At 37.2% G+C, this 18,844-nt stretch overlaps 1 long non-coding RNA gene across 1 annotated transcript in view; it reads right to left on the bottom strand.

Moving 5' to 3' along the window:
• LOC126950773 (uncharacterized) overlaps nt 1–18,844 on the bottom strand; it is a 189,298-nt gene that overhangs the window by 127,141 nt on the left and 43,313 nt on the right. Inside the window, exon 2 of the long non-coding RNA XR_007724292.1 lies at nt 15,411–15,487. This is a non-coding gene — a long non-coding RNA (uncharacterized LOC126950773). The remainder of the gene's footprint in view (nt 1–15,410; nt 15,488–18,844) is intronic.

Raw genomic sequence — 18,844 nt, 5'->3', positions numbered from 1 at the left:
CTGTCTAAGGCACCTTAGGATATTACACAAGTCTTTTCACCCGTAAAATATATTTCCTTTAATTGGACATTGCCTAGCACATTTTGTATATTATAGTTTATTTATTTATTTATTTATTTTTTTTTTTTTTTTTTTTTTGGAGACAGAGTCTCGCTCTGCCGCCCAGGCTGGAGTGCAGTGGCCGGATCTCAGCTCACTGCAAGCTCCGCCTCCCGGGTTCACGCCATTCTCCTGCCTCAGCCTCCCCAGTAGCTGGGACTACAGGCGCCCGCCACCTCGCCCGGCTAGTTTTTTGTATTTTTTAGTAGAGACGGGGTTTCACCGTGTCAGCCAGGATGGTCTCGATCTCCTGACCTCGTGATCCGCCCGCCTCGGCCTCCCAAAGTGCTGGGATTACAGGCTTGAGCCACCGCGCCCGGCCATATTATAGTTTAAACAAAACTGTTATATTACCACAAAACTATTTCTTGAGTCACTTAATCAGCTACCACAAAACTCATTGACACAGAACAGGAGTCATTACAATAGGAAATAAAAAACTGATTAAAATGCCAGTTCTGTGCCAAAATGTTTTTTTTTTTCTTAATGGCAGTATTAGAGATCTGACATAGTTTCCTCCTATTTGTTTCAAAAGATTTTTAAAAACAGCTCTCCTCTTACTTACACTGCCATAAATGAAAAATCATTTATAAGCAACATGCAGAAATTACATACTATTTTAACAGGATATTGTATTTTCTTTGTTCCTTCATTAAATATTGATTTGTACACTAACTTCTTTTTTTGTGCCAAAAGAAGCTAAGCATCAACTGCCTATGAACTGGTTACAGATATAAGCATTTCCATGTTTCCAGGTCGCTTCTATAGTTAGTGACTATTCAAAAGTATATGTATCTCCAAATAAGAGGCATTATTGTTAGGATCCAAATAACTTAATGTAGAAGACAAGAACATATAACATAAATTCACTGCATCAAAAGATTCTTAGGAGTCAAGACTATTCTCCCTTGGCTACCTTTGGCATAGTACCTTACATATAGTTGATACATAGTGCATATCATTGTAACAAACTTAATGTTTAATATGGAGGAGCCAGTTCTTTAAAGCTTACTCTGTGTATTCACACACACACACACACACACACGCACGCACGCACAGACACACAGGATTAGGTTTCCGTGTTTTAAAAACATGCCGTCTACCTCAATCTAAACTAACCTTCTGTAACTAAACCAAGACTGAAGAACATTTCAGTCATTTTTAAAAATGCAAACATCAGACATCCATCTTTAAAAAAGTGATCCTAGAATTCTCCTAGCAACAAATTCCCATTAAAATAGCTCCAATGCCACAGAAAACTTTATGTGGAAAAAAAAAAGTTAACAACGTCTATTTCCTATTAGCTGGAAGAAATTCATGACAAGCATCTGTGGCTGCTCCCTATTGTAACTCACTGTCTTTATTTGGGGAGGGGTATTTAGAGATGGTCAGAGCCATGGGTCTAGGGACAAATTTAAGACATGTTATTCGTTTCTCACCAAAGACCCAGTCATGAAAGGTTTCAGAATAGTGTTGTGAGAATCTACTTTGAAAATGAAAGAATGTTTATTGAATCTTCAATACAATAATCATGTGTTTTCTACCAGCTCCTCAACGGTGAGGAAGTGACTACTTCTTAAATTCAATGCTTGTGTCCAAATGACTCATGAGTCTGGAGACAACAATATCAGTGTCTTAAGAACCACTTTTTGAAAGTCTCCCTGAGGCTACCCAAGTGTATTAATAGCCAAGACATGTGCTGGGATACTGTCAAATGAGAATTTAAGGTGAAAAAGACCCTATTTATCTTACCTGAAAAATGACTTTAGAAGACTAGTATTTAGCTTCATTTATTGACTTTTTGAACTTTCTAACAGCTGGTGGACTTCTTGTGCCTAGTTTCGCAATCTTCTACTCTTTCTTCCAACCTTCTAAGCACTATATTTTTATAAGATTATTATTTCTCTGAGCTGAGATTGGAAAATGTTTTATTGAGAAGCATTTTCAGTTGCCTACAACTTGGTAAAAAGGTGCTTACTCTTGCTGTTGAAATTTTGTACTGATATGATATTTGGAGAAGCATTGATTAATATGAGCATATTTTAAAACTGCTTAAGGTTCACCAGTCAACTTTTAACCTTTCTTTAGGTTGCAGTCCCGTAGCAGCATGCACTAAGGAGTGATTTTTGCTACTACTTCTCCTCCTCTTTCCTCCAGCTTTTTCTTTTCTAAATTTTTTTACTTAAAAAAAAAAAAAAGAAAAACCTTTAAATTTTGCTTAGAGACCCAGAGCAATCTGAACAACCACCACAACCAAAACAACTACAGTAAAATAATAAGTATGTGTGGGTATATATTTATTTCAAGCATTTCATAAACACTTACTTTCCTGAGGTTAACAAATATACACAATGAACAATATGTGGTAAATTTGGATGAGTCATTCCCGTATATAGAATCTCTGGAAATCTCAACCACTGTTCTTGTCAATCATCAACTGATTTAATTCTCATAACTCCTGAAGAAAATAATTTTAATTTCTACCATGAAAAATATGCTGTACAAAATGCATTTGCATGAACAGAATGGACAAGTTAGTAATAATGCATGAACATTAATCATGTAATTTACCTTTTACATTTAAACACTGTACTAATGAAAACATCTGTCATTCCCTACTAAGTTACATGTCACTCTCAAAATCAGGGAATTAAGATCCTTCCAAAACCCAAAAGAATCTAGAAATTAACAACGCATCCTTTTTCTTTATTTTTCTATAGGCCATCACAAAACTCTCACTTAAGAATCAGAACAAAAGCTGTACCCTCAGTGTCTCAGTCACCCTTTGCTGCATAACAAACTACTACAAAATTTGGTGGATTAAAACAAAAAGTCTTCTCTGGGCTTTGCCAGAGCTCACTCATGTGGTTACACTCAGCTGGTGGATCAGACAGGCTGCAGGGTCCAAGGTAGTCTCACTCACTTGTCTGATACTTGGTGTTGGTTGTCAGTTGGGAAGCCTCAGTTCACCTAATGGCTTTTCATCCTCCAGTAAGCACAAGTTTCGTCACATGGAGGTCTCAGGGTAGCATTCTACAAATGCAAAGGCAGAAAGTGAAAATTCTGTTAAGTCCCAGCCTCCGGAACTCACACATCACTTCTGGCACATGCTCTTTGTCAAACAAGTCACATGATTAGCCCAGCGTCTAGGTCTAAAGAAATAGACTCCACTTCTGGATGGAAGGAACAGCAAAGTCATATTGCACAGGGGCCTGGATACAATGATTGGAGAAATGTGTGCCCATTAAATAGTCTACCATACCTAGTTACAAAGGCCAACTTTTCAGTTCATAGAACAGGTCGACATCTCATCCCAGGCACTTGAAATGACAAATGTCCAATGTCAGTGTGTGTCAAGCATTTGAAAAACAGCTTGTACAACACTTACCAATATTCCACACAATTTTCAAAACGACAGAAGACTAATCCAGAACCATGTATGGTAAATAATGTTTTTCTGATCAAACCAAGAACTTGGCATCACTAGCATCATGCTTTATGTGCTCATACAATATTTCCTATTATGTGAAACAGCCTTTGTGTCCTGTAAGCAAGTGCAGTTACTCCAAATTCACCAAGAGCTCACCGTGGGCCCTATGGGTTATCACTTCTAAACTGAACAGCGCTGTAAATATTCTTTTAAGCAAGTTCCATATGCTAACAACTGTGATAGAAGTTTTTTCCTTAGATGGAAAAAATATATGAGGGGCATAATGAAATGGTAAAAATTTTCCCTGAGTGCTTTGTGAGAACATAGGAAGGGAGCCTCATCGCCCCAATCTGGAAGATAACTCCACGGAAACGATGATTTAACCACCATGAAGATATATCTTCTTTCTCTATTATCACACTTTTTACTATATTTTTAAATTTTAGATGATGTTCTAGAGAAACTACAAGTAAAAACAAAACTTCTTTTCCCAAAATGATGTAAACAGAGAAGGTTGGGCAAAATTCAGATCCACTTTATGTTATTTAAATTTCAGCAACAGCATCTACATTTTACAGCTTTTAGTAAGCTTTCACTAGCTATGTCTTGATGTATATAAAGACAGATAAATAACAAAATTAATAGTAATTATTTTGTCTCATTCAAAGATCTCCATTACTTGTGCTATAAATAACACTGGTCATTAATACTTGTCTACAAACCGTAAGTACTTTTAAATTGTATCTCATTACAGCAAACACCTACAAAACATAACTCCTTGTCCTTTCCTTCTAGGTAAAGAATCGCTGGATTACAGAGAGGTTCATTTCCTACACATATGCATATGCCTTTGTGTACTGAACGTGAAAGATTTCCTTCAATTTTAAATGTTTCCCTTGGACAATGATCAATTTTTTTGTGAGTGGTGTTTTATCTTTTAATTTATTTTAACTGCTTGAAATGGACCAGCTGCAGAGTGGGAAGTGTGTTGACATTTATCTGAAGTCTTATCTTTATTAAATCACTTGTATTATTATACTACATAAACAACTTAATAAACACAGCAAATACTTATCTAACTGGAGTCAGTAAGTCTATTGAGCCAGCCAATTTACTCTTAATTTTCTGAAAAAGATAAAACCTCCTGTATCAGCTGAGTCACTGGGGAAATTAAGTCTTCAGTTATCAAATCTGTTACCAAATCCAAAGTACCCCCCATGAGTACCTGATTCTTTCTTTTCTATAGACACCCAATGGAACTGGATAGTGACCTTTCTACTCGTTCCACTTCACAAATGTAATTCTTTTTCCACCCTCCCCCAATATCCCAATAACTTTCAGTTGCCCTTTGCCATACTAAAGGATGTTATCAAGAGATTGTTTAGTTTTCTTTAAATATTTATAGTCACATTCATAATGAAAGAACAATGTGATGGGATCTTCCCTAACTGAAGTCAAATGGAAGGTTTAAAATGTTCTCTGTAGTCTAACGCTGGACTGTCCAATATGGTAGCCACTAGCCACATTAAAATTTAAATTAATTTAAAATGCAAATTAACTAAAATGAAATACAATTTAAAATTCAGTTTCTCAGTCACACTAGCCATGTTTGAAGTGCTCAGTAGCTATTTGTGGCCTAGCGCTACCTGAATGGACAACACAGAGACAGAATATTTTCATTATCACAGGAAGTTCTACTTTCAATTGCATGTTAAAGTACTTTTGTTGCATTTTTTAATGCCAAAAAAAAGTCTATTGAAGCCTCCTTTGTCCCTCTGTTTAATATAATTTCCTTCATTCCCCATGGGAATTGCTTTCATGAAGTTGAACATCTTTCCCACCCATATTTTAAAAATAGATATTTTTCCTAAAGTGTATTCATTAAGGAATAGTAGCACTTAAACCTTTATATTAATAATAATCTCACTTAAATTTTTTACGCAACATTTTAATTTAGAAATTTATGCAAGTTAATAGTTTGTTTAGTATTTCAGATAGGTAGGTAGGTCTCAAATCATTTTGTATCCCATTGCATGAATATACCTTATTTATTTAGGCATATATGATTTTATTTATATTTTTATAATATCATCCCTCTCACAAATAGCTATTGTTGTGGTTAGGTGACCAGTATAGAAAAAGATGATGAAATAAAAATCATTATTTCATTTGGCAAGTAGCTACTTCTCTCTCCTATTCCTCACAGCCAAAACGCCACTACCAAAAGGCCTAGGTAATCAGGTGCTGTTAAACATAAAGGCTTCTATGTTTCTCTTCCCCAAATACTGTTTATTTCAAAGACAGTAAACAATTACAGAGATTAAAGGTATAAGATAATTACAGCTTTCAGTGAAAAGAAAAAATTGATAATGTTATCTTGTCATAGTTTTGTTTTTGTTTTTGTTTTTTGAGAAGGAGTCTTGCTCTGTTGCCCAGGCTGGAGTGCAATGGCATGATCTCAGCTCACTGCAACCTCCACCTCCTGGGTTCAAGCTATTCTCCTGCCTCAGCCTTCCGAGTAGCTGAGACTACAGGGCATGTGGCACCACGCCCAGCTAATTTTTTGTATTTTTAGTAGATATAAGGTTTCACCGTGTTGGCCAGGATGCCTCAATCTCCTGACCTCGTGATCCGCCTGCCTCAGCCTTCCAAAGTGCTGGGATTACAGGCATGAGTCACCGCACCCAGCCATCATAGTTTTAAGTAATGCTCCTTACATTTACTTTTTGCTCAGATGGAGGATAGGAATATGATCTTTCATATACGGCGGAAGGCACTTGAATAAATCACCAATGCAAGATTAAGGAATAATCATACTGTAATCAGCAGGACTCAACTCACCCTATTGGAGAACAGCAACAACAAAAAGTTAAATACTTATTTTTAATGTTCAAATTAGCCACTTCAGTTCCTGTAGTATCAAGTTAGACTCTGCCTCCTCCCTGTGAATTGTGCAAGAACCAGATGAGTCTTCTGAGTTTGAAGATGGAAGTACTATTTCCAGCTGTGTCTCGAAGAGAGCTGGAGAATATGCTGAGCTTACCTCAGGCCCTGTTCACCTTTTCCTGACTTCCATACATATTTGGCAGCCATAGTGCAAACAGGCCATCCATATGACGAGAGACTGTTGGTTTTAAGTTTATTTTATGTCAAGTATTTTACATATCTTATCTTATTTAATCCTCAAATAATTCTCAAAGGAATGTATTATTTTTATCCCCAGTTCACCTGTGACAAAACTAAGGCTCAGAGAAATGAAGAAATTGGCAAAGATTGTGCGGGAAGGATATAACATTAAATTTGAGACATTTGTCTGAAATCAAAGCTCTTTAAACTGCATTTTATTCCATAAATAGTTACTGAGTGAAATATTTTATTAAATAATTCAGAAGAATTAGATTCTAGCCTGTTTTGACCAAACTAACTACATGAACCTGGCGACAATGTTAATAATTATAGGTCTTTCTAGTATTTTATTAAAAAAAAGCTTTATTCCCCTTAAGAGCCTCCATTGTCTCACCTATATAATTCAAAGATTAAATTAGATGATCTCTAAAGCCTCTTCCAAGGTTAAAATTGTGTGAATTCTAATGACAAAATCATTAACAAGTGCTGATTAAGATGCATTTGTTGCAATAAGACCTGTACAAAAGATAGAAAAAACTTCCTGTTCTCAAGGATCCGGCAATCTAAAAAATGCCCATCAGTCACAAATACAAAATTAAAGATAAAATAGACAGAAAGACAAATATGTGATATACCTTTAAAATCTAATGAATGCTAAAACTACAAATAAAAATAAATGCTGGAAAATATTAATTATAATTTAACTTTCCATTACACATTGTCAAATTAGACTTGTTTTTAACAAATGAGACTGTAAGCTCCCTGAAGGCAAGGGATATTTCTTTTAGATTTGCTCCTCTGCATCATATACCCAGGGCTTAGAATTATGACTCACATAAAATGGTCATTCAATAAATATTCATTGATTGGGAAAATGAATGAATGGATAGACTTTATTAAATGAATGGGCAACAATATCTTTTATATTTTAATTCATTGCCTTTTAGGGCCCTAGGCAGCTTCTTGGCCAGCAGAAAAAAACAGTCAATAAAAGGCTGAATTATTAATGTCAGTTTACAGAGGTTAAGAGATTGAGTTTTACATCGGTTCATTTCCTTATATAAAGGAGATGAGAATAGGTACCATAATGGACTCTTGGGAATGTTTTAGATGTTGTTTTGTTGGTTTGTCTGTTTTTAAATGATCAGATCCTCTGTCCTCCCACAGTCTGATATAGGGAGAAGCTAGAAGGTAGTATATGATTTGGAGGATAAGAGGCTACTGAGAGGGCCTTCCTGGGAGAGCTTACCTGGGAGGTCTACACAGGACTAAGTTCTGTCACTGTGGTGGCATTGGTGAGTGCTCTCAGTACCATGCAGTGCCTGCCAGTGGGCGTGTCTTCATTAGAAGTTCTCACCACTGTGGGGTGAGAACCTGCTTTCCTAGTTTTCCACCTTCATCTTCATGCATTGTGAACCAAAGGATTTGCAACCCTTCTCTGACATTGTGCTGAGTTCTATACTAACTACATAGAATACCACCAGCAAGCACCTCCCTCAGAGGGTAGGACATGATAGTGTGATGGTTAAAGCCCACAGGCCAGGTACTGGGTGGGACCAGTAGATCAGAGAACCCACTTCAATTGCATTAGAGTTTCTAGATCTGAAATACTGCAACAGATAATCTATACCAGTGGCCCCCAACTTTCCTGGCTCCAGGGAATGGTTTCATGGACAATTTTTCCACAGATGCAGGTGGAGGAGGGATGATTGGGAATGAAACTGTTCCACCTCAAGTCATCAGGCATTAATTAGATTCTCATAAGGAGTGCACAACCTAGATCCCTCACATGTGCAGTTCACAATAGAGTTTGTGCACCTATGAGAATCTAATGCCACTGCTGATCTGACAGGAGATGGAGCTCAAGCGGTAATGCTCACTCGCCACCACTCACCTCCTGCTGTGTGTCTCGGTTCCTAACCACAGACTGGTGCCAGTGCCGGGGGTTGAGGACCCCTGATCTATACTACATGTTTGGAAGAGAAAGGAAACAAAGCCGTAGAAACCCGACATGTCCATTCATCATGGATTGACATAAAATATAATATTATTAAGCAAAAATTTCTATCACGAAAAAATAATTTGCAAAATAGAATGATGGTGGGTGTTTATTCTAAATTTTTTATTTGCTTTTATGGCTAATTGTAGTCAATATTTTTTAAATCCCAACATTGTGTGGGAAAATTTTAGAGTAATAACTTGACATAGAAAAATACCTTAAGAACCCTGCCCATTTCCATATTTTATAAACGAGAAACTAAGGTCTGACCAAATTAATGAAATAAAGCAGGAAAACAAGGTTAGAGAAAAGAAATTAAAAAGAAATGAACAGAACCTCCACGAAATATGGGACTATGTGAAAAGACCAAATCTACGTTTGATTGGTGTACCTGAAAGTGATGGGAAGAATGGAACCAAGTTGGAAAACATTCTTCAGGATATTATCCAGGAGAACTTCCCCAACATAGCAAGGCAGGCCAACATTCAAATTCAGGAAACACAGAGAACGCCACAAAGATACTCCTCGAGAAGAGCAACCTCAAGACACATAATTGTCAGATTCACCAAGGTAGAAATGAAGGAAAAAGTGTTAAAGGCAGCCAGAGAGAAAGGATGAGTTATCCACAAAGGGAAGCCCATCAGACTAACAGCGAGCACATATCTCAGCAGAAACCCTACAAGCCAGAGGAGAGTGGGGGCCAACATTCAACATTCTTAAAGAAAAGAATTTTCAACCCAGAGTTTCATATCCAGCCAAACTAAGCTTCCTAAGTGACGGAGAAATAAAATCCTTTACAGACAAGCAAATGCTGAGAGATTTTGTCACCACCAGGTCTGCCTTACAAGGGCTCCTGAAGGAAGCACTAAACATGGAAAGAAACAACTGGTACCAGCCACTGCAGAAACATGCCAAATTGTAAAGACCATCAATGCTAGGAAGAAACTGCATCAATTAATAGGCAAAATAACCAGCTAACATCATAATGACGGGATCAAATTCACACATGACAATATTAACCTTAAATGTAAATGGGCTACATGCCCCAATTAAAAGACACAGACTGGCAAATTGGATACAGTCAAGACCCATCAATGTGCTGTATTCAGGAGACCCATTTCACGTGAAAGAGGCACATAGGCTCAAAATAAAGGCATGGAGGAAGATCTACCAAGCAAATGGAAAACAAAAAACAGCAGGGGTTGCTATCCTAGTCTCTGATAAAACAGACTTTAAACCAACAAAGACCAAAAGAGACAAAGAAGGCCATTACATAATGGTAAAGGGATCAATTCAACAAGAAGAGCTAACTATCCTAAATATATATGCACCCAATACAGAAGCACCCAGATTCGTAAAGCAAGTCCTTAGAAACCTACAAAGAGACTTAGACTGCCACATGATAATAATGGAGACTTTAACACCCTACTGTCAATATTGGACAGATCAACAAGACAGAAGGTTAACGAGGATATCCAGGACCTGAACTCAACTCTGCAACAAGCAGACCTAATAGACATCTACAGAACTCTCCATCCCAAATCAACAGAATATACATTCTTCTCAGCACCACATCACACTTATTCTAAAATTGACCACATCATTGGAAGTAAAGCACTCCTCAGTAAATGTAAAAGAACAGAAATCACAAAAAAGCTGTCTCTCAGACCACATTGCAATCAAATTAGAACTCAGGATTAAGAAACTCACTCAAAACCACACAACTACATGGAAACTGAACAACTTGCTCCTGAATAACTACTGGGTAAATGATGAAATGAAGGCAGAAATAAAGATGTTCTTTGAAATCAGTGAGAACAAAGACACAACATACCAGAATCTCTGGGATACATTTAAAGCAGTGTGTAGAGGGAAATTTAGAGCACTAAATGTCCACAAGAGAAAGCAGGAAAAATCTAAAATTGACACCCTAACATCACAATTAAAAGAACTAGAGAAGCAAGAGCAAACACATTCAAAAGCTAGCAGAAGGCAAGAAATAACTAAGATCAGAGAAGAACTGAAAGAGAGAGAGACACGAAAAACACTTCAAAAAAATCAATGAATCTAGAGCTGGTTTTTTGAAAAGATCAGCAAAATTGATAGACTGCTAGCAAGACTAACAAAGAAGAAAAGAGAGAAGAATCAAATAGATGCAATAAAAAAATGATAAAGGGGATATCACCACCGATCCCACAGAAATACAAACTATCCTCAGAGACTACTAAATATACCTCTGGGCAAATAAACTAGAAAATCTAGAAGAAATGGATAAATTCCTGGACACATACACCCTCCCAAGACTAAACCAGGAGCAAGTTGAATCTCTGAATAGACCAATAACAGGCTCTGAAATTGAGGCAATAATCAATAGCCTACCGATCAAAAAAAGTCCAGGACCAGATGGATTCACAGCTGAATTCTACCAGAGGTACAAAGAGAAGCTGGTACCCATCCTTCTGAAACTATTCCAATCAATAGAAAAAGAGGGAATCCTCTCTAACTCATTTTATTAGGCCAACATCATCCTGATACCAAAGTCTGACAGAGACACAACAAAAAAAGAGAATTTTAGACCAATATCCCTGATAAACATCAATGCAAAAATCCTCAATAAAATGCTAGCAAACTGAATCTAGTAGCACATCAAAAAGCTTATCCACCAAGATCAAGTGGGCTTCATCCATGGAATGCAAGGCTGGTTCAACGTATGAAAATCAATAAACGTAATCCATCACATAAACAGAACCAACAACAAAAATCACATGATTATCTCAATAGATGCAGAAAAGGCTTCTGACAAAATTCAACACCGCTTCATGCTAAAAACTCTCAATAAACCAAGTATTGATGGAATGTATCTCAAAATAATAAGAGCTACTTATGACAATCCCACAGCCAATATCATACTGAAAATGGGCAAAAACTGGAAGCATTTCCTTTGAAAACAGGCACAAGACAAGGATGCCCTCTCTCACCACTCCTATTCAACATAGTATTGGAAGTTCTGGCCAGGGCAATCAGGCAAGAGAAAGTAATAAAGGGTATTCAATTAGGAAATGAGGAAGTCAAATTGTCCCTGTTTGCAGATGACATGACTATATATTTAGAAAACCCCATTGTCTCAGTCCAAAATCTCCTTAAGCTGATAAGCAACTTCAGCAAAGTCTCAGGATACAAAATAAATGTGCAAAAATCACAAGCATTCCTATACATCATTAACAGACAAACAGAGAGTCAAATCATGAGTGAACTCCCATTCACAATTGCTTCAAAAAGAATAAAATACCTAGGAATCCAACTAACAAGGGGTGTGAGGATCTCTTTAAGGAGAACTACAAACCACTGCTCAACAAAATAAAAGAGGACACAAACAAATGGAAGAATATTCCATGCTCATGGATAGGAAGAATCAATATCGTAAAAATAGCCATACTGCCCAAAGTAATTTATAGATTCAGTACCAACCCCATCAAGCTATGAATGGCTTTCTTCACAGAATTGGAAAAAAAACTGCCTTAAAGTTCATATGGAACCAAAAAAGAGCCTGCATTGCCAAGACAATCCTAAGCCAAAAGAATAAAGCTGGAGGCACCATGCTACCTGACTTCAAACTATACTACAAGGCTACAATAACCAAAACAGCATGGTACTGGTACCAAAACAGAGATATACACCAATGGGACAGAACAGAGGCCTCAAATAATACCACACATCTACAACCATCTGATCTTTGACAAACCTGACAAAAACAAGAAATGGGGAAAGGATTCCCTATTTAATAAATAGTGCTGGGAAAACTGGTTAGCCATACGTAGAAAGCTGAAACTGGATCCCGACCTTACATGTTATACAAAAATTAATTCAAGATGGATTAAAGACTTAAATGTTAGAGCTAAAACCATAAAAAACCTCGAAGAAAACCTAGGCAATGCCATTCACGACATAGACATAGGCAAAGACTTCATGACTAAAACACCAAAAGCAATGGCAACAAAAGCCAAAATAGACAAATGGGATCTAATTAAACTAAAGAGCTCTGGCCAGCAAAAGAAACTACCATCAGGGCAAACAGGCAACCTACAGAATGGGAGAAAAATTTAAAAATCTACCCATCTGACAAATGGCTAATATCCAGAATCTACAAAGAACTCAAACAAATTTACAAGAAAAAAAAAATGACCCAATCAAAAAGTGGGCAAAGGATATGAACAGACACTTCTCAAAAGAAGACTTCTATGCGGCCAACAGACACATGAAAAAATGCTTACCATCACTGGTCACCAGGGAAATGCAAATCAAAACCACAATGAGTTATCATCTCATGCCAGTTAGAATGGCAATCACTAAAAAGTTAAGAAACAACAGATGCTGGAGAGGATGTGGAGAAACAAGAACGCTTTTACACTTTGGGTTCGGGGGGGAGTGTAAATTAGTTCAACCATTGTGGAAGACAGTGTGGTGATTCCTCAAGGATCTAGAACTAGAATTACCATTTGACCCAGCAATCCCATTACTGGGTACATACCCAAAGGATTATAAATCATGCTACTATAAAGACACATGCACATATATGTTTATTGTGGCACTATTCACAATAGCAAAGACTTGAAACCAACCCAAATGTCCATCAATGATAGAATGGATTAAGAAAATGTAGCTCATATGTACCATGGAATACTATGCAGCCATAAGAAAGGATGAGTTCATATCCTTTGTAGGGACACGGATGAAGCTGGAAACCATCATTCTCAGCAAACTATCACAAGGACAGAAAACCAAACACTGCATGTTCTCACTCATAGGTGAGAATTGAACAATGAGATCACTTGGACACAGGGCAGGGAACATCACACACCAGGGCCTGTTGGGGTGGGTGGGGAGCAGGGGGAGGAATAGCATTAGGAGAAATGCCTAATGTAAATGATGAGTTGATGGGTGCAGCAAACCAAGATAGCATATATATACCTCTGTAACAAACCTGCACATTGTGCACATGTACCCTAGAACTTAAAGTATAATTTAAAAAAAAAAAAAGAAAGAAAGAAAGAAAGAAACTAAAGTCTACAGGGTGTTAAGTAACTTGTGGTTTGGTCAAGAACTAAATTTTCCCTTTCATTATATACTTGACATTTCTCTTGCAAGGAATTCCTTTATTGCCCAGCATATAAAGGTGTGTAATCCTCCAAAGATCTCAACAATTTCTGGCTGTGAGCCATTTTAATTCTGAACTCATCAAACCATCTCTGTTTTTTTATAACATAGATAAATCATGAAAAATATTTCTATAATAAATAAAGCAATTACTCCTCTACTCCCAAAATGCATGGTACCAACTCATGGCCATTAGGCATTTTTTAAAATTCTAGCTGTGTTGTTCTGATTCCAATTATACAGTTTTTTAAAAGTCTTTGCATATAAGAAATCTAAGCCAGGAAAATTTTTGGTAGCTTTAAATAGGAGATTAAAAAGATTCTTAGAATGACCTGAGTATGTCCCCAAACACTCTAGAATAGCATCTTTAAATATCACTGCCAAACAAGTTTTAAGGAATGATGTCCTTAAAGTCATTCACGAACATCTCAAAGAATTAAGAAATGGGTGAATTCCTTGTCTTGATTCCCATTAAAGAAAACTCTAGCTATAAATACGGTCTTTTTTCAGACAGACAGAAATTGATTAATTCACTTCTATCAGAATTAAATGTGTGGGCAGAGGAGGCATCAGGCTTAGGTTGGAATTATGGAATCTCAGCACTAATGCATCTAACTTAGTGACCTCAGGCATTTCTCTCAGTTTCTTCAACTGTAAAAAGGAGTAATAATAGCAACTTCCTCTCAGGATTAGTGTGAAGACTAAAGGAGTCATCTATAAGTGCAATAGGTTGAATTGTGGTCCCCTTTTCCCAAAATGTATGTTGAGGTCCTAACTCCTAGACCCTGTGAATGTGACCTGATTTGGGAAAATAGGATCTTTGCAGATGTAATCAAAATAAGATGAGATCATTCTGAATTAGAGTAGGCCCTAATCCAAAATGACTGGTGTCCTTATAACAAAAGAAAACACACACAGGGACGAACATCATGTGAAGATGGAGGCAAAGATTGAAATGATGGTGCCACAAGCCAAGGAATGCCAGGGGCTACCAGAAAACCAAAGAGGCAAAGAAGCATCCTCCCCTAGAAATTTTGGAGGGAAATTGGCCCTGTTGATGCGCTCATTTTGGTCTTTAAGCCTCCAGAGCTCAGAAAATAAATTTTGGTTGTTTTAAGCCACCCAATTTGTGGCATTGGTTTACAACAGTCCTAGCAAACTAATGCAGGAAGGTTCTAACGTAGAGCTCAGCATATAATAAGAGTTCAATAAACTATTATTATTACTACTACTCAACAGTGATGCTATATCAAGGTGTCAATAGAAAAAAAGAGTGATGTATGTTTTGCTTTACACAGCAAGGGATAAAGATCTGTTATAGATCATATCATAAGATTCAGGACCTTTCTTTAACACAGATTTCTTGGAGGGCCTTACACTATACCTTATTTTGTATTCTGAAAGTTGTATAAGTTTCAGGCCCCACAAAACCATGACCCACTCCTTCCTCTGACAGTTTGGAATTCCTGACTTTGAATCTTGCTGTTTCCAGTAAAAGCAAGGGCAAGCTGCGTTTTCCCTGCTTTCAAGACTTATGAAATCTTATGGCCCTAGCCTTGCCCTTGCTGTCTCTTGTGAAGCTGCAGCTCTTTAATGACTTACCAGTACCATGGATAGGAGCTAAAACTCCTGGTTTGGTGTCCTTGCCTCTGAGTCTCATGAACTTGCTTCACTGACTCCTGTGAAGAGAAAAGTAAAATGGTCCACAGAGAGTCACCTTTTCAGCCTCCAGTGCTCTTAAGATTTGTCTCATTTCATCGAAGAAGTACTACTATGAGTCTGTTGTTATGTAGTATCAAGGTCTGGAGAATCCCTTTTGGCCCATATTTTCCCAGCAAATCTATTTCTAGCTCATTCTCAAATTCTTATAACCATCATGCCCCCAAAACTACCAATGCTGCTCTACAAGAAGTGCTAGATTCCACAGTGTAGAAAATTCACATATCTGTTTGTGGCTGCAGGCCCTTAGCTAAAACAAACTGTTCCCCCTTCAGAGGACCATTAAACATTTAAAATATAGAAACTCCTTCAGAACTAAGCAAATGGATATAACTTCCCTTCGGTTTCTCATAGGCTCTCAAGGGGATGATTATTTTGTTTTAAAAAAAAAAAAGTTAAATTTGGATTTTCACAAACAGAGTTTTCTTAAAGCAGGTTGCATTTGCCCAGAAGCTCTGAGAAGAAATATTTATGAGTGTCTATCTTGCTTATTAAGGGAGTACACATGGATATCATTAAAAATATGTAGAAAAGCATTTGGGGATGAATTGTTAAGTCTTTCTGTATTCGTTTAGTTTTCACAATTTAACATTGCATAAGCCAGTAACCTTAAGTTGGGGAGAATTAAGCCAAATTCTCCCTTGAATGCAGTAATCCAAGGCAATCCCAGCCAATCAGCTTTGTTCACCAATTAACACGGCTGCATCTTTATTGCGTGGTCCCAAAGGAAACATTGAAGAATCCAATCCCTTCCCCAACACGTTTTGCAAAAATCAGAGATTCCTTGGAAATTGCTAAATCACCTCTTAACTGATATCCTTCTTGATTAAAAGGTGAAAGTTTGTTTTACCACATCACTTCGTAGGTGAGTGGGGGAGAGTTATAGAAAAGTACTTCACTAGGAAGTTTTGGGATAGAAGAAAAGAAACACACAAAGGATTGAAATAGTGTCTATGTTCATCCCAACCACTGTTTATTCTCCCACCTCCACAATGAGACTCCACATTTGTCTCACATGCAGAACTTCCTTTTATTTCAAAGGGAATTCCACCTCTTCCAGGAATAAAAAGGGATAAGACAGCGAGGTGCAGTTGCTGTGATGATGAAAAACCATCCTAGAAACATGATGTAGTACCCAGAAGTAATGCAAACTTGACAGCACTGGTACATGCATTTTCATTTCAGGTCAGAACACCAAGATGAAGTTCTAATCGTGTTCCAATTCATTTTGACCTGAAATAGATTAGCAATTGGATTTTGAAAAATGTGTGCCATGCTACATTATTAAATCACTGTAAATCAGAGGATGATGAACTAACCCGATGTTAATTGTGAATATTGCTTCCAGGCCTCATTTCTTTAACAATGTGGAACTATGCTTTATTTTCAATAGCTTTTCCAATATGTTTAATTGCATATTATAACTGAAAGCTCTTTGTAAAATTCTAAAGCCTTATCTATTAAACATTCTTCCATTATTATTATCTACATTCAATTTTCACACAGAAAATCTTCCCATTTACTACCCTCAAATAAAACTTTAGTAATTGTCAGTCTTCCTAACGTAAATATCTTTACAAAGTCCAATAAACTCCCCCTCTCTATTTTTGATTCACAGAGATTTTAATCTGATAATACAACTCAGCAGGTATCCACTTTAATAAGTACTGAATGTAAAACGCAGAACCTTTCATTGTTAGAATATTCCTAAATCCTTTGATTGAATAGATCCTAATACTAAAAGCATTTTCAAAGGAAATGAGGAAAGACACAATCCCATTATTACATTATTTTCTTGGCATTAAAAAAAAAGTTCCATGACCCACTTTATTAGTGGTTTTCCTAGTCAAGCTTATAATGATTTCTGGCCTTTGCCCTTGGGTGCTTTCCAAGGGATTTAGAGGCATATATCACCTTGACTGATATGCGATATAACTATTTAGTACAGCTATGAAATTAACTGTTCACCCTTTAGCCTGGGGCTTAATGGAATACGGGCTGGATATCACGGGCATTATTTAATAACTCACACTTTATCCCTTTCCTTTATGAAGTTCAACATTTTAACAAATGCTGACCACTTGTTGCTTTTGCTGAGATTCCCCTATGTTAGCCTGACAAAGAACATTCTTCCTTTTCATTCACGAATTCATTCAACAAATATTTGGTTAGTACCTACTGTGCACAGGGTGCTAGGTGCAGGAATATGATGGTGAACCAAAGAAACCCACTCCTCATGAAGCTTAGAGTGAGAGCCTTTCCTAACAATTATGTAGCATGCAAGGCCAGGTGTGGTGGCTCATGCCTCGTAATCCCAGCACTTTGGGAGGCCAAGGTGGGAAGATCACTTGAGGCCAGGAGTTCGAGACCAGCCTGGCCAACATGGTGAAACCCCGTCTCTACTAAAAATACAAAAAAATTTGCCAGGCATGGTGGCGGGCATCCATAGTCACAGCTACCCGGGAGGCTGAGGCAGGAGAATGGCGTGAACCCAGGAGGCGGAGCGTGCAGTGACCAGAGATCACGCCACTGCACTACAGCCTGGGTGACAGAGCAAGACTTCGTCTCAAAAAAAAAAAAAAATGTAGCATTCATACTCTTTTAAGGTTCCTATATAGTCTCACCTACTACATTTAGCTAGTCCTTGTTTATCTGAAATTCTGTGTTGTTTTTTCAGTCATCTCAAGTTCCTGTGTTTATAATATAGAATTATATTTCCATGGGAGAAAAGTTTTAAAAATAGTCCAAATAATGCAGTTTGTTGTGAAGACTTTGCATTAGATGTGAAACCATATTCCTACATCAAGCATTTCCCAGACAGTCTCAATTTATGAGACTGCATTGAATTCAGTGTTGATATTGTGGTGTTTTTGAATCATCATCTTGTTCCATGACTTTGCCTCATTGTTTCTCATGAATTGGAGGTGGCAGGGAGGCGGGAGAGAATTAAGAAAGTTAGCAACTTTGTTTTAAGGTATCACAAGCATTTTTTGCTATGTGTCCCCACAGTACTTAACATATAAATCTATATATTGCATATTATTTTCCATAACCTGCCTTTTCCATTCCAATTTCCAGTTCCTACCCTGTAATTTCTAAGTACACATAATTACTACTTCAGGTGCTAAATTCTACATTCACAAGTATCTACACCCCAGCCCTCCAAAACAAAAGACATCAGCTAGCTAAATACAATTACCATATTATAAAACGTACAAATTTCAGCAATAACCATGGCTTAAGAATATTCAAACATAGACACTCTTCCTCAAGGATTTCTTCCTAATGAAATTTAGGCTTTGTTTTAACAATTTTGA

The sequence above is a fragment of the Macaca thibetana genome, chromosome 3, assembly GCF_024542745.1.
Source record: "Macaca thibetana thibetana isolate TM-01 chromosome 3, ASM2454274v1, whole genome shotgun sequence".
NCBI classification, from domain to species: Eukaryota; Metazoa; Chordata; class Mammalia; order Primates; family Cercopithecidae; genus Macaca; species Macaca thibetana.
This window is presented reverse-complemented; position numbering and strand designations above follow the sequence as displayed.